The following is a 14,477-nucleotide window of genomic DNA, read 5'->3' as shown; positions in this document are numbered from 1 at the left end:
CTTCTCTGTCTTTCTGTAATATCTTCCTTCTGCCCTGTAAATGAAAAGCTGCTGATGTGATAAGTTAGTGAAGATGGGCAACATTTCTTTGGCTTGTGATCAGGTTTCCGTCTGAGGGCTAATAGGATCAAGAAGACGGTCGTGCCTAGAAACACATCAGCAGCTATCCCAGCTGAGATTACTGAAGTTATACTCTTTCATGTCTATGGGCTGTGAATGGAAATTTTCAGGAGAGCTGACACTAATCTATATATCATTTTCACTTTTATTCTCTCAGCCTGTGGTATTTGCAGAGGGAACATCTCTAATTCTTAGGCATGCATAGGGAAGAAAGTAGAAATATCCTCAGGTAATGCCAGACAGGATTCTTTTTTAAAAATATATTTGGAAGATAAGGAGCACATGGCAGTCTGGCCTTAAACAATGTTAATTATTTATTTGTGGTGTCTTTTTTTTTCTTTTAAATAAATACTCAGGGGCTCAAAAAAATGTCAACACCTTGAGAAGACACCAGTACAGATTTCCCATTCCATCCAAACTATGTGCACAGCAAGAGGGAAGGGTGTATGTACAAGGTGGTGTCACAGGATGTGACTACACTGTAGTGCCCCTGCTAGATGAATGTGGTACTACAGGCATTCCGTGCCTCAGTTTCCTTCTCCCTGGGGTTTTCTGTCTCTCCTGGAATCACATGGCTTAGTCCTCAAGATAGGTCTCAGAGTTCAAGTCCCTTTTGCTGTAACAAGACCAAACAACAGTCCCACATAAACAAAACATTCTTCTTGCCTTCAGGGTTTTGCCAAAGTCCACCCTCTGACCATGTTCCCTGTCCCTTCTGGGTTACCTTTCAGTTAGTCTGTCTTTCCTTAAATACGATCCACAGGCCTCCTCCTAGAGGTAGGCAATTCAGGCAGGTATCGCTACTCTTTTTAAGCCAGGAGTCCCCAGCTTTCCTCCTTGCAGCTGCATTTTAATTTAAGTGTAGGCTCTTAGCTCACCTCTCCCTTAGCTGTCCGCTTTTCCCTCCTGTTAGTCCTCAGGCTCAGAGTTCAGCAGACCAGCTGATGGAGTCTGCCCTAGGGAGGAGGTAGGCAGCATTTTTGCTGGTCCCCCTCTCCTAGCTCATCTCCAGCTGGCAGGGCTGCCCAGAGGGGAGGGGGCAAGTGGGGCAATTTGCCCCAGGTCCCAGCCCCACAAGGCACCCCACGAGAATATAGTATTCTATAGTATTGCAACTTTTTTTTATGGAATTGGCTCCCAAAATTGCTTTGCCCCAGGCACCTCCCTGCATTCTTGGGCTTGCCAAGTACTCACATCAGTTAGAGCAGTCTCGTGATTGCTCTATCTTATACTTGAATGCCATTCCCTTCAAGGAACCTGGCTGGCAGTCAAGACTACCTGGAGCACAGCAGTTCTCTGGCCATAGCCCTAACATGCCCACTCCACCAGGGCCTGCTGGTGTAGGAGAAGTGTAGAGGAGAAATGTAGGGCCATTCTTCCAGCTCTGCACTAACCAGAGAACCCTCTAGAGCTGGGAATATTTCTCAGGGCCCTTTACACTGGTTTTGCAGACCCTTTTACATACAAGAACAGAACGTGTAATTGGGCTCCCCCTCTTAAAGATGAATAAGCATGAATAAATGATTCCAGGTAGCATTGTGTCAGCAGGACTGTGTAGGACTTTTTCAGTCTCCTAAATAAATAAATGCATTGAATGTTACTGAGGCCTTTTGGCTGCAGAGTGGGTTCCAACTCCCACTCTCCAGATTGTGCTAATTCATATGAGTACCCGGCAGGCCCAAGAATGCACTGAGGTGCTAAGGTGGTGTAAAGCCACCTGCAACAGAGTAATCTGCCTAGTAGTCAGCCCTCACCCCTTGATGGGCTCTCAATCTTTCCAGACTACTGTACCCCTTTCAGGAGTCTGGTTTGTCTTGCCTATCCCCAAGTTTGACCTCACTTAAAAACTGCTTGCTTACAAAACCAGGCATAAAAATACAGAAGTGTCACAGCACACTATTGCTGACCAATTGCTTACTTTCTCATTTTTACCATATAGTTATAAAACAAATCAATTGGAATATAAGTATTGTACTTACATTTCAGTGTATAGTATATAGAGCAGTAGAAACAAGCCATTGTCTGTATGAAAGTGTTAGTTTGTACTGATTTTTCTAGAACTTTTTATGTAGCCTGTTTGTAAAACTAGGCAAATACCTAGATAATTCGATGTACCCTTGGAAGACCTCTGCGTTATCCCCAGGGTTACACATACCCCAGGTGGAGAACCAGTGACATAAACTATCAAAATACAATATGGTTCACACTGGACAATAATCGTGCAGCAGAGTGTTAACAAATATTGCGTGGCAAAGGCCACAGAACTTTGTTGCCATGGCAACCCAATCCCTACTCACAAAAAAGGAAGGTAAACATATGGTAGAAATATGGTGCTATTCCAACAAATTTCCAGGATCACAACTCTCTTTAAAAACAAAACAAAACTTAAATCAAATCCACTTACATTTCATTTTTAAATGGATAAAAAGAGTAAAATTTCACACTCTGGGCATCAGCTTCAATTATTTCCAGTACCATGGAATGGAGATGCATGGGCTGGGGTATGGCTGAAGATGGGGGCAGCTCAGACCAGTCTTTTGTTTTTGTCCAAACTGATTTGAACCTTTTTACCCAAGATTTGTGTACAATTGCTCACCTATTTATACAGGCAACAATTTAAACTTGCACATGATTCAAAATAATTAGGACCTGGATTGCTCATGCTTAAACATATGAAGTATGAGAAATGTACAAGAAATTAAAGGTGGGGAACACTTTAATATTTAGAAACTTACATGAATGAGAGCAGTGAGTGAGACTGGGATGTGTCTGTATATATTCTGGGTCTGAAAGTTCAACATATTATACCTATGATATTCCATCCTCACCATACTCGCTATTGACAACAGGTCATAAGACATTCACATATTTTGGAAGTGTGTGTTTAAAAACTTGGAGATTCTGGGTGGATGAAAGATGGTATGGAGTCCATTTACAATTATTTTTCCTTAAAATCCATCACAGGACTGTACAGTAGAAGGATATTGCCCTGGTACCACAGACCTCACTCAGTGCAGAATAGCAGCATTGTTGGAGCAGTTGTAGAATGAGAGCTTTTCAAATCACTCATAAGAAAACCCCTAACCACAGGGAATTTGACTAGTTTGGGTACAAAGTAAAAACTCATATTTGATACGTTGGTAAAATCTTCATGAATCATTCAAGAAACCTAGCCCATGAGAAATTCACTTTTACATGGTTTCCTCATAAACCCAACCTTTCCATATGAGTTTTATTTTGAGATTTTGGGCTCATTCTAACTTGAGTGAGTGTGCACTCTCACACTGAATCAGAAGAAAGTATCCTCAGAAGGGATGGTCAAAATTTTTCCATTAAAACTGTTTTTTGACCAAAAAATAGGTTTTGACAAAATAAGGGGAAAGCGTCCACTTTTTGCAGAAAATTTCTGCTTTTCATAAAAGCCCAAAAAACAGAGAACAGAAACGTTTTCAGTTTTTGCCTGAAAACCTTTTGATTTTTGAGTTCTCAATTTTTTGCTGAAAAGTAGAATTTTCAACAGGGAGTCAAAAAACCAAAATATTTTATGACTACTTCTGTTTCTCAGAAACTCCTGGGGAACAAGGCCACTGAGCTTCACAGAGCTAGTACCTCTAGTACTTTTTAATACATCCAGAGGATTCCTTCATGTACAGGAGTGGCTTGACTTGAGATAGAACCATGGCTGGACTTCTTACTTAAAATGAGATAGCAGGGTTCTCTTGAGAGGGTTGGGCTTGAATGGCACTATTGTCTTTTTCACTTTTGCTTGAGCGTGTTTGCTACTGGAAAGAACTGATAGTTTCAATGGGATGTTAACCTCAAGGAGAGCAAAGCTGTTCTATGGGAATGCCAGAATATTCCAAATCATTTTATTTACAGGATTTTGTCTTGTGAATTTGAGGTTAAGTGGCATCTTTTGATTTCAAACATTATGTTAATTTGGGTTGAGATGATGAGGGGGTAACGGTAACATCTTCCTAGTTTTGTAAGACATGTCACTGTCCTTGGCGTGTGTGTGTGGTTTACTTTCTCACTTGAGTAGTTCTCACAGTTGATTTTTTCAACCAATCAACCTACAAGCTTTACATTCATTTTAATTTGTAATTGCTTATAACCCTTATTAGCCAAGGGCTATTTTCAATCTTTCTCTCTCCCCTTCTTTCTGATACTCCTGCATTCCCAAACAGATGCCAATCTGCTCCTGCTGTTTCTAAGCTTTCATCCCAGTGTGTTCTATGATGTTTCATCATTCCTAATTTGTATGTTTGAGATTAGACTCAACTAAAAAAGATCATTAGTACAATATGATAAAGGTGATAATAAAATAGAAGTATTACGTTTATGGGGCATTATACCTAAATTACTTGTATTAAAGCCATTGGCAATGCAAACTGATTTAATATTCTTACTTTGTGGCAGTTTTTTTTAATAAAGCAAGAAATGCGTAGTTTATTTGCAAAAAAAGCATTATGTTGCATATTTTATAACTTTGATATTCTAAAATTGGTATCATAGTTGCAACATTTTATTTAAACTGATAGACATTTCCATGATAAATCAAAAGCACTTCATAATTCTGCCAGTAAAAAAGGTTCTTCTTCGAGTGCTTGCTCATGTCAATTCCAATTATGTGCGTATGCGCTGCGTGCATGATCGTTGGAGAATGTTTACCATAGCAACACCTGGTGGGTCGGCTGTGGAGTCCCCTGGAATGGCACCTTTATGGTGCTGGATATATACCCCAGCCAACCCGGCTCCCCCTCAGTTCCTTCTCACCGCCCGGGATGGTTGTTGGAACTGTGGAGCGTGGCATTGCTGATCTCCACTTCCATAGCGTTTTCTTTCCCGTATGTGTATAGGTGTTGTTATAGTTAGTGTAGCATAGTCGTAGTTATAGTATATATAGGATTAGATATTGGGCTGGAAGGGGTTCTCTCCCCTCCTACCTGCTTGCCACTTGGGCTAATGCCCAAAGCTCCGGGGTTTAAACCTTGCTCAGCCTGCTCCAAGCCTATGCAAACTGGAGACACTCATGACTCCTGTTTGAAGTGCCTAGACGTTTCCTTTGCTTTGTGGTCAACCAAAAACCACTATCAGTTCACGGTCCTTCCTTTCAGGCTTTCCATGGCCCCCAGAGTATTCACCAAATGTATGATAGTTGTAGCAGCCTCCCTTCGTCGGCAGCAGATACAAGTATTTCTGTATCTCGACGATTGGCTTATCCGGGCCTGCACCAGGGAACAAGTTACCATAGCCATGTTTTGTCAGCTGGGCCTTCTGCTCAATGTCGAAAAGTCGACTCTGGAACCAACCCAGAGAATAGAGTTAATCATGGCAGTCTTAGACTCCAGACTGGCCAGAGCTCTCCTTCCGGAGTCCTGCTTCCAGTTGCTGGCAAACCTCATTCACAGCCTTCAAAGTTTCCCAACCTCAATGATGAAAACATATCTGAGCCTTCTAGGGCACATGGCCTCTTGCACATAAGTGACCAGGCATGCCAGACTGCAGCTCTGCCCACTCCAGGTCTGGCTATCCTCAGTATATCACCCAGGTCAGGACAGCTTGAATATAGTGGTTACCACTCCAGAAACGGTCCTAACATCTCTCTGCTGGTGGTTGGTCCCCGGGACAGTATGCAAAGGGGTCCCATTTCATGCCCCTCAGCCATCCTTGTCCCTGGTCACAGATGCTTCGTCCCTAGGATGGGCGCCCACCTGGGGGACCTCCAAACACAGGGTCTGTGGACTGCATCCAAGTTATCCCTATACATCAATGTATGAGAACTGATGGCAGTGAACCTGGCATGTCAGGCATTCCGGGAGCATCTACACGGTTGTTGTGTGGCAATCCTCACAAACAACACTGTGGCCATGTTCTACATTGACAAGAAAGGGAGACCCTAATCGTCCCCCCTCTGTCGGGAGGCCATTTGCCTGTGGAAGTTTTGAATAGCCCACTCTATCCATCTGGTAGCGTCCTTTTTCCCAGGAGTTCAGATCACACTGGCAGACGGCCTCAGTAGGTCCTTCCAGCCCGATGAGTGGTCAGTTCATCCAGATGTCATCCACTCCATCTTCCTGAGGTGGGGGTTTCCCCAGGTCAACCTGTTCGCCTCACGCACCAATTGGAAGTGCCAGACATTTTGCTGTCTTCAAGGGAGGTCCTTGGGGTCACAGTCAGACGCGTTCCTGATCCCGTGGAAGGACCAGCTCTTCTACACCTTGTCTCTATTCCCGTTAGTCCACAAAGTTCTGCTCAAGGCACGCAGAGACACAGCACATCTGATTCTGGTCACCCCAGCATGGCCCAGACAACACTGGTACACCACACTACTGGAACTATGGGTAGACATTCCAATTCCACTACCTGTTCTGGCCAGACCTGATCTCACAGGACCACAGTCGCCTTTGTCACCCTGACCTGCAATCCCTCCATCTCACAGCACGGATGCTGCATGGCTAACACAGTCGGAGCTACTCTGCTCACACACAGTACAGCAAGTTCTGCTAGGTAGCAGGAAACCCTCCACTTGAGCAATGTATCTCGCTAAATGGAAATATTTTTCCTGCTGGTGAGCTCAACACAACACGCCACCTTTGCAGGCTCCGGTGCCTCTCATCCTGGACTATCTCCTCTCCCTAAAACAGAAGGGCCTGGCAATATCATTGGTTAGCGTGCACCTGGCAGCCATTTCAGCTTTCCACCAAGGAGACCTTGGTCATTCTGTCTTCTCCAACATGACAGTTGGTAGGTTTCTTAAAGGACTGGACTGCCTCTACCAGCAGGTGCGACAACCGGTCCCGGTGTGAGACCTTAACCTGGTCCTCTCCAGACTCATGGGGCCCCCATTCAAGCCAATGGTCACCTGCTCACTTCTCTACCTCTCTTGGAAGACAGCCTTTCTCATAGCCATCACTTCAGCGAGACACGTATCCGAGATCAGAACCCTTACATTGGAGCCACCATACACAGTCTTCCATAAAGACAAGTTGCGGCTTCACCCTCACCCTACCTTTCTCCCCAAGGTAGTATCATCCTTTCATGTCAATCAAGACATTTTCCTCCCGGTTTTCTTTCCGAAGCCGCACGCTTCATGATGGGAGCAATAGCTGTGCTCCCTCAATGTTCGTAGGGCATTCTACATTGAGTGTACGAAACTGTTCAGGAGGACAACTCAACTATTCATCGTTGTGGCTGACCAGATGAAAGGCCTCCTGGTCTCCTTGCAGAGTATCTCCTTTTGGATCATGTCCTGCATCCGTGCTTGTTACAACCTGGGTGGTGTCCAAACCACTCAACTGACCGCCCATTCCACAAGGACCCAAGCTCCTTCAGCTGCTTTCCTGGCAAAGGTGCCAATTCAAGAAATTTGTAGAGCTGCCACCTGGTCATCAGTTCATACTTTCACCTCCCACTATGCCAGGGGTCAGCAACCTCTGGCATGTGGCTCGCCAGGGTAAGCACCCTGGTGGGCCGGGCCAGTTTGTTTACCTGCTGAGTTGGCCTGTTCGGCCGATCGTGGCTCCCACTGGCTGTGGTTCACCGTTCCAGGCCAATGGGGGTGGTGGGAAGCCATGGCCAGAACATCCCTTGGCCTGTAGTGCTTCCCGTCGCCCTCATTGACCTGGGATGGCAAACCGCAGCCAATGGGAGTCGCGATCGGCCGAACCTGCTGACGCAGCAGGTAAACAAACTGGCCCAGCCTGCCAGGGTGCTTACCATGGTGAGGTGCATGCCAGAGGTTGCCGACCTCTGCACTATGCAATAGTCCAGCAGTCCAGAGATGATGCTGCATTTGGTTCAGCAGTGCAGCACTTAGCAATATCTCACTCCAACCCCACCGCCTAGGTAAGGCTTGGGAGTCACCTAACTGGAATTGATAAGAGCAAGCACTCAAAGAAGAAAAGATGGTTACTCACCTTTGTAACTGTTGTTCTTTGAGATGTGTTGCTCATATCCATTCCAAACCTGCCCTCCTTCCCCTCTGTCAGAGTAGCCGGCAAGAAGGAATTGAAGGGCCGTTGGGTCGGCAGGGGTATATATTCGGCGCCATAACTGTGCCACTCCAAGGGGCGACCCAGCCGACCCACCAAGTGTTGCTAGGGTAAAAATTCTCCGACGATCGTGCACACAGTGTGTGCACACCTAATTGGAATGGATATGAGCAACACATCTTGAAGAACAACAGTTACAAAGGTGAGTAACCGTCTTTTTTTGCTCTAGGAGGGAATTCTATTCTAAAATTTCCAAAAAAAACATTTTTCTGAGAGCTGCAACTGAGATTTTTCAAATACGTAATTCAAAGCTTGATATTTTGGGAGCTATTTTAAAAACCAAACAATTTTCAAAACCAGTATTGGCAAGTACAGCAATCAATTCATAATTTAAACTACTTTGCTTGCCTTTTAAAAATAATTTATTTTTCTATAAACAGCAACTTTTTCATCCAGAATATCTAACAACTAAACTAAACTATCACATGGAAAAATGCATCCTGAGGTGAGGTTCTCTGTCCTATCATCATTGAGGAGAAAAGAACAATGTTGTCATAGGTCCTCTCCACCTTTAAAAAAAAATGGTGAACAGATGGCATATACTTCCAGCTGAAGTGGAGAGCTCAAGTAGTAAAAACCAGCTGACTGTGAATTTGAACCTACAATGCCCCATTTGTGAATGGCCCAGTTTAGTTGCTAGTGTGTTTGCCTGCAGAGAGAGCTTACGGAATGGTTTATTTTATAGATCTAAACAAATTAAGGCCCTGATCTTCCATTTATAAATATTGGCACAGTGGTCTACCCATATGGATCATAATGCAGGACTCAGGCAAAACGAAGGATATTAGTTAGACTACCGTTCCAATCGTATGGATGAACATGTTGGGTGAACATGTTTTTCCTCCCAAATTAGCTGTGTTATACTTGCATGGGAATGTTTTTATCCAATACTAACACAAAATATAAAATTATTAAAATTATCTTTTCTACAAAAGTTTTACGTAGTTTAACCCATATGGAAAAATAATGCCAGAATTCTGAGCAAGCAGCTGCAGACATGAGGCTCATACTCTGTGTCTGCTCTTTCATGTTGTGTGTAAAATTCTAATTAATCCAATGATCCTAAAATTCTCTGCAGAATTGCAAAGCATGTACCACACCCAGCATTAGTCCCTGGGTATGCTGTTGTTTCAAATCCATTACCAAATCTAATAATAGGGCTGATGATATTATTGCAGAATTGAACTTCATCAGTTTGCATTTCAAAAGAACTCAGCTAAAGGTCTGATAAAAATTGTAAAATATCTAGAGAGCAGTTTAATGAGAATAGTCCAACTATGTGGTTAAATAGAACAATGAAATGGTTGGAGGACTGAAAGGTCAATTGTAAGGAGAAATTATTAGCTCCAGTGACTGTTCTGTCTCCTGTAGTTTGTTCCCCAGATCAAATTAACATATAGACTATATGTGACCTGTACTAAACTGCATTGTAAGCTAAAACCAAATTTTCTCCTAGAGGGGTTTGTCTCGAAATGATTATTTGGACATTTCATGAGGCATCAGTTCTCAGCAGACGGGGGAATGTTTCTCAGTATGGAGGAAGTGCTAATGTGAGATGATGCTTCAAAAACAGTATTTTCTTCTCTGAGAAAATCCTAGCCTGGCTGAGTGGACATCATCCTGGTCCTATGCTCTAAACAACCACATACCCCAGGCCTCCTGCAGTAGAGGAAGAAGAGCTTTTCTTTTCCAGGGATTGATGGAAAGGCCTTTGCTCTCCCTGTTTCCTCTACCTTTGATTCCTCTCCACTTATGCTAGCAGAGGAGAGATTTATGTCCCTTTTTCATCTGATTTTTGGCATTAATAAGGATATGGCCCTTCTTTTCATGTATGGTAGAAATGTCCACGTATTGTGAAAGTTTAGAAATCAGAAAGAGATTTAATATAGAGGACCCATGCCAAGTGGCTTTCGAATGGCTGGAGACAGCCACTGGAAAATTCCCTTTTCATGGCTGAACTCTCCACCCACAGAAAGGTGGCCTTCTGCCACCTCAACCCTGGCTTAAAGGGAGAGAGGGAGCATGTCAGGGACATGGGAGGGAGCATGGAGGAGCGGAGATCCATCACACCTGATCTGGACCTTACATCAGTCATGGAAGTGAGAGTGGGCTGTGCACTTCTCTAGCTTCCAGCAGAGTGACAGAAGTTCAGGGAGATGTAACTGGATCCCAGCGCCCTCCCTATCACCATCATCTCCACTCTGTCTGAGTAGAGCTCAGATGGATGGCAGCATTGAGCCTAGTATGTTTAACTGGGAAAAAACCTGATACCTGACCCAAAGTTTCTATAGTAATCAACACTTATGAAAATGGCTCCAAGGATCATGAGAGATTCAGTCCACTCTGACTGACTGGGCAGAGAGGAGGAAGCAGGTGGGGAGGATGATATCTCAATTAATCATTGTTTGATGGCAGGATGACAAGTATCATTTGGCAAGACAAGTGCAAAATATTTTTGTCTTTTCATCCCCATATTTGTTGTATTGACAGGAACTGAGTATGGGGAAAAGCCAACCCATGTTCTGTTTTATTCCAGCAGTCACTAGCAAAACACATATCACAACTGACACCCTTTACTGGAAGTTCCCTGTTCTTTTGAATGAAAAGAAAGTTGAAAATCCAAGTGAAACGTGCACAATTTGAGTAGTTTTTGATTTCTCATTGGAAGCTAGTTTTCTCTATTGATCACTGTTTGTGCAATATGTGACTTGATTCGGTGAATATATTATGTTGTTTACTTTTCAAAAGTGATGAATTTTTTTTTGGAAATACAGTATATTTGGAAAATTTACCTTTGGGCTTTTTCCTAGTCCCTTATGTATGCCTATATATAGGTGAAGAATAAAAGTCTTCTGCATGCTTGGAAGCAGTGCCAGATTTAAGACAATCATTCTTTGCAACATTTTGCAGATGTCCTGAACTACCTGTTTTTCACTGGCATTCAAACAGTTTCTAAGAGCGGTAGGAAAAATATACCAGTACTTTTCAGATGTCTATGGAAGAGAAAACTGCCATCCCAATGAGAGTAGCACGGTAGGCCATTTTTTATTTCACAAGCAGAAAAAATTCACAGAGTAGCAGGATCTAACTCATAATTCACAAACAGGCAGAATATGTTCAGCTAACTATCGTTAATGATGGCTGAATAGTCCAAACAAATAGCCTATGTATGATAGGGTGCATGTGACCATGCCTCTGGCCAGTGGGGAACTGAACTCAGGCCATGAACGTGATATTCTGTTGCTTGAGCCAAAGGTCTCTAGATCTAGGGGTCAGCAGTGGAGGAGATTCAGAAACATTATTATATGATCCGGTAGAGAATAGGGAAAAAGACACCTTCAGCCAGTGTGTTACTTGCAGACATAATTCATAGATCTATAGATTGCCTGTATTGTGTATGTATATCTGACTCAGAGAGGCTAGCTCCCTCTGACTCCTTTCTAGTCTCTGAGTACAAACCCTCAAGTGTTTGTCCTCTTGCCATTACATGTCACAGAGTAGAATATCATGATTTGTCCTCTCTTAGACCAGCACCTGGCTCTGGTACCATGCGCATACCAACTGTGTATAACCCTGCTGTTCCAAACTCAGTTTCAGGCACCTGCGTTTCCTTGTTTTGGAAGCCAGTGGCACTGATATTTGCCAACAGCCTTTTAAAATCAAATTTAGCATGTCACACTTGCAGGGGTAGCTGCACCTCTGCCCCTTTCTGGTCTCTCTGAGCGTACCCTGTCAGGCCTTGTGTGTTTATCTATCCTAGAATGGAATTCCATGATTCTCACACCGTTAGACTAGGCCCTGGGATACAATATCTTGTGTATTGACAATTTTTACCTGGCAGGTGTGATTGGGTTTGGGCACCTGTGGTTCTTCCCTTCTGAACTATATGACTGGCGATGCATATAGTGACCAAGAAGTCTTCTTAAAATGAAATGATTGTTTATTTTAGCAGTAGGACAAAGGTTTTAGAGGATAAAAGGACTTTAAAATAATCTGTACACATGTCTATTTTGCGTAATGTACTATCGTCCCATAAAGTTGGCAACCTAGGGAGGCGTATCACCTTCAGACACCGGTGGGTGTCTGAGTATGTCTTCTAGTCTTGTTCTCTCTAACACCCTTTTTAAGAGAGCTGGTATCCATTTATCAACCACCCCCTGCCTTTTGCTCTCTTGGGTTCTTTACCAAATGGGTCATGCTTCCCCCACCATTCAAACTGGTTTAGTGGCTGCCCAGGAGACTAAGTGCTGTAGTGTAGGTGTAGCCTGAGTGTTGTGCATGATTGACAGGTTTTGGAAAAGATGAGAGTTACTACCCACTTCACAGTGACTAAGCCATGTGTGTGTCAGTTCTATCCATTTTCTTTGTAAATTTTTGCTGATGTTCCTTTCTATTCAACGTACCTCATTTTGGATGATTAATTTCTTACTTATCAGTGGTACGGACTCAGTACAGTTACTGAACTAAATGAAAACAGTTTGACATTTTGTAGCATAGGGTGACCAGACGTCCCATTTTTAAAGTGACAGTCCCAAATGTAAACCCTACTGCAAGTGTCCCGACTTTTTCTTAAAAACTGGCAAATTGCCCAGTATTTTCTGTTTCCCCTCATCAGTACTGGTGGGTCCTGCTGTTGGCTGGATCCCTACTCGCCAGCCGCCCTCCCCCCTAGTGGCCAATAATAGGGGTGGGTGTGCAAGGCTGGTGGCGGGGCAAAGCTGCAGTGCACAGGGCCAGCTGCTTCCCCTGCTGGTCCATCAGAGCTGAGAATTGTACCCAGAACTTTTGACTCTTGGTCCAGTCCTACAATCACAAAACCATCCTTAATCTATAACACTTCTGAAGAGTGACTTTTATCATTCTTTTAATTTTACATACGTGTTAACAGCTCAAGTTAAAATCTACTTGCTGAGGTATTCCCGAACAAAGATTTCTGAAGTGAGGTTGTATGTATAATCTATTACTTTGTGTTTATTATCCCAGAGTGCTTCCTTAGCTCACTCATCACAGACACACAGGGATTCACGTGTGAGAAAACCAAGAAATTATTGTGAAATACTTGAGTGGACACTGAAGTCTTTTTTCAGAGCATTGGCAGTTAGAATTTTGGGATACTTTTCTAAGTTTGGATTTCACTGTATACTGTAAAAACAACGGGGAGTCTTGTGGCACCTTAAAGACTAAAAAAATTATTAGAGCATAAGCTTTTGTGGGCTATGACCCACTTCTTCAGATGTATGGTGTGTCACAGCCCACGAAAACTTGTGCTCTAATAAATTTGTTAGTTTTTAAGGTGCCACAAGGCTCCTCGTTTTTGCTGAAACAGACTAATACGGCTACCCCTCTGAAACTGTATACTGTGCACTTTATGATATCTCAACTGTTGCACTGCTATGAGCTAAAGATAGTAAAACTCTTTATTCTTACACCTGGGGAGACTTATTCTGATCACAATTACATTGTTGTAAACCAAGAGTTACTCCAAGGATTCTGTTGGAATTATTCTAATTTACACTGGTGTAAGTATGATGAGATTCTGTGCTCTAGCCTAATCCATTGCTAGAGTGTTAAGCAAGAGGATTTCTGAGGCAAGCAGAAGGCTTGGTGGGCTCCTTTAGGTGGCAAGATGAGAACATTATTCTAGCTCAACACCCCTATTTACAGTGCTCAGGCCTGTTTTTACTGTTCCTCTGTTTGGTTTTAATTTCCCAATTATAAATCTTCTGATGTATTTTTTAAACATGACCCTCTGAGGTGAGAGCTACTGTTGAATATGAGAGCTACAAGTATCGTTAGCTGCCTGCTTAAACAATGCTCTTCTTTAATCTTAAAATTACTACAGCTAGCAGAAGGAGTTTGCATTAGTTATTAAGATGGTTTGTTTTTTGGCAGACCTGTAAACTGTGTTTTAGAGCAGCTGCTCAAGTGAACCTTTATTTTTCAGATCTGGATGGAGTGTTTCTTCATCTGCATGATGCTGTCTAGGACTACAGCTCTGTGACACTCCTCAGATGTGCTTGCAAAAGAGGCAGAGGGGTTCCCAAGAAGCTCTGAAAAGGAGAAAAGTCTGAAGCTTCTAATTAGGTGAGTTTAAAAGAAGTGATTAACAGCAATGGATTGCTATAATTCCCTTGCTTCTTTACAGCAAGGAAGATGCAATATAATAAGCTATCAGACCTATTTGTGGTAAGTCACTAAGGGTACGTCCAGACTACCCGCCGTATCGGCGGGTTAAAATCGATTGCTCGGGATCGATATATCGCGTCTAATCTAGATGCGATATATCGATCCCTGAGCGCGCTT

General features: G+C 43.1%; 1 protein-coding gene across 7 annotated transcripts in view; it reads left to right on the top strand.

The window, feature by feature from the left end:
* The window catches only part of TENM1 (teneurin transmembrane protein 1), a 1,412,425-nt gene that overhangs the window by 219,713 nt on the left and 1,178,235 nt on the right, over nt 1-14,477 (top strand). For all 7 annotated transcript variants that reach the window (XM_050964456.1, XM_050964455.1, XM_050964457.1 and 4 more), the window contains exon 2: nt 14,119-14,258. The gene's annotated coding sequence lies outside the window, so the exon portion shown is untranslated. The remainder of the gene's footprint in view (nt 1-14,118; nt 14,259-14,477) is intronic.

This window comes from Gopherus flavomarginatus, chromosome 8 (genome assembly GCF_025201925.1).
Source record: "Gopherus flavomarginatus isolate rGopFla2 chromosome 8, rGopFla2.mat.asm, whole genome shotgun sequence".
Taxonomy (NCBI): Eukaryota; Metazoa; Chordata; order Testudines; family Testudinidae; genus Gopherus; species Gopherus flavomarginatus.
The sequence above is the reverse complement of the archived record's forward strand: the minus strand, read 5'-3'. Positions and strand labels throughout refer to the sequence as shown.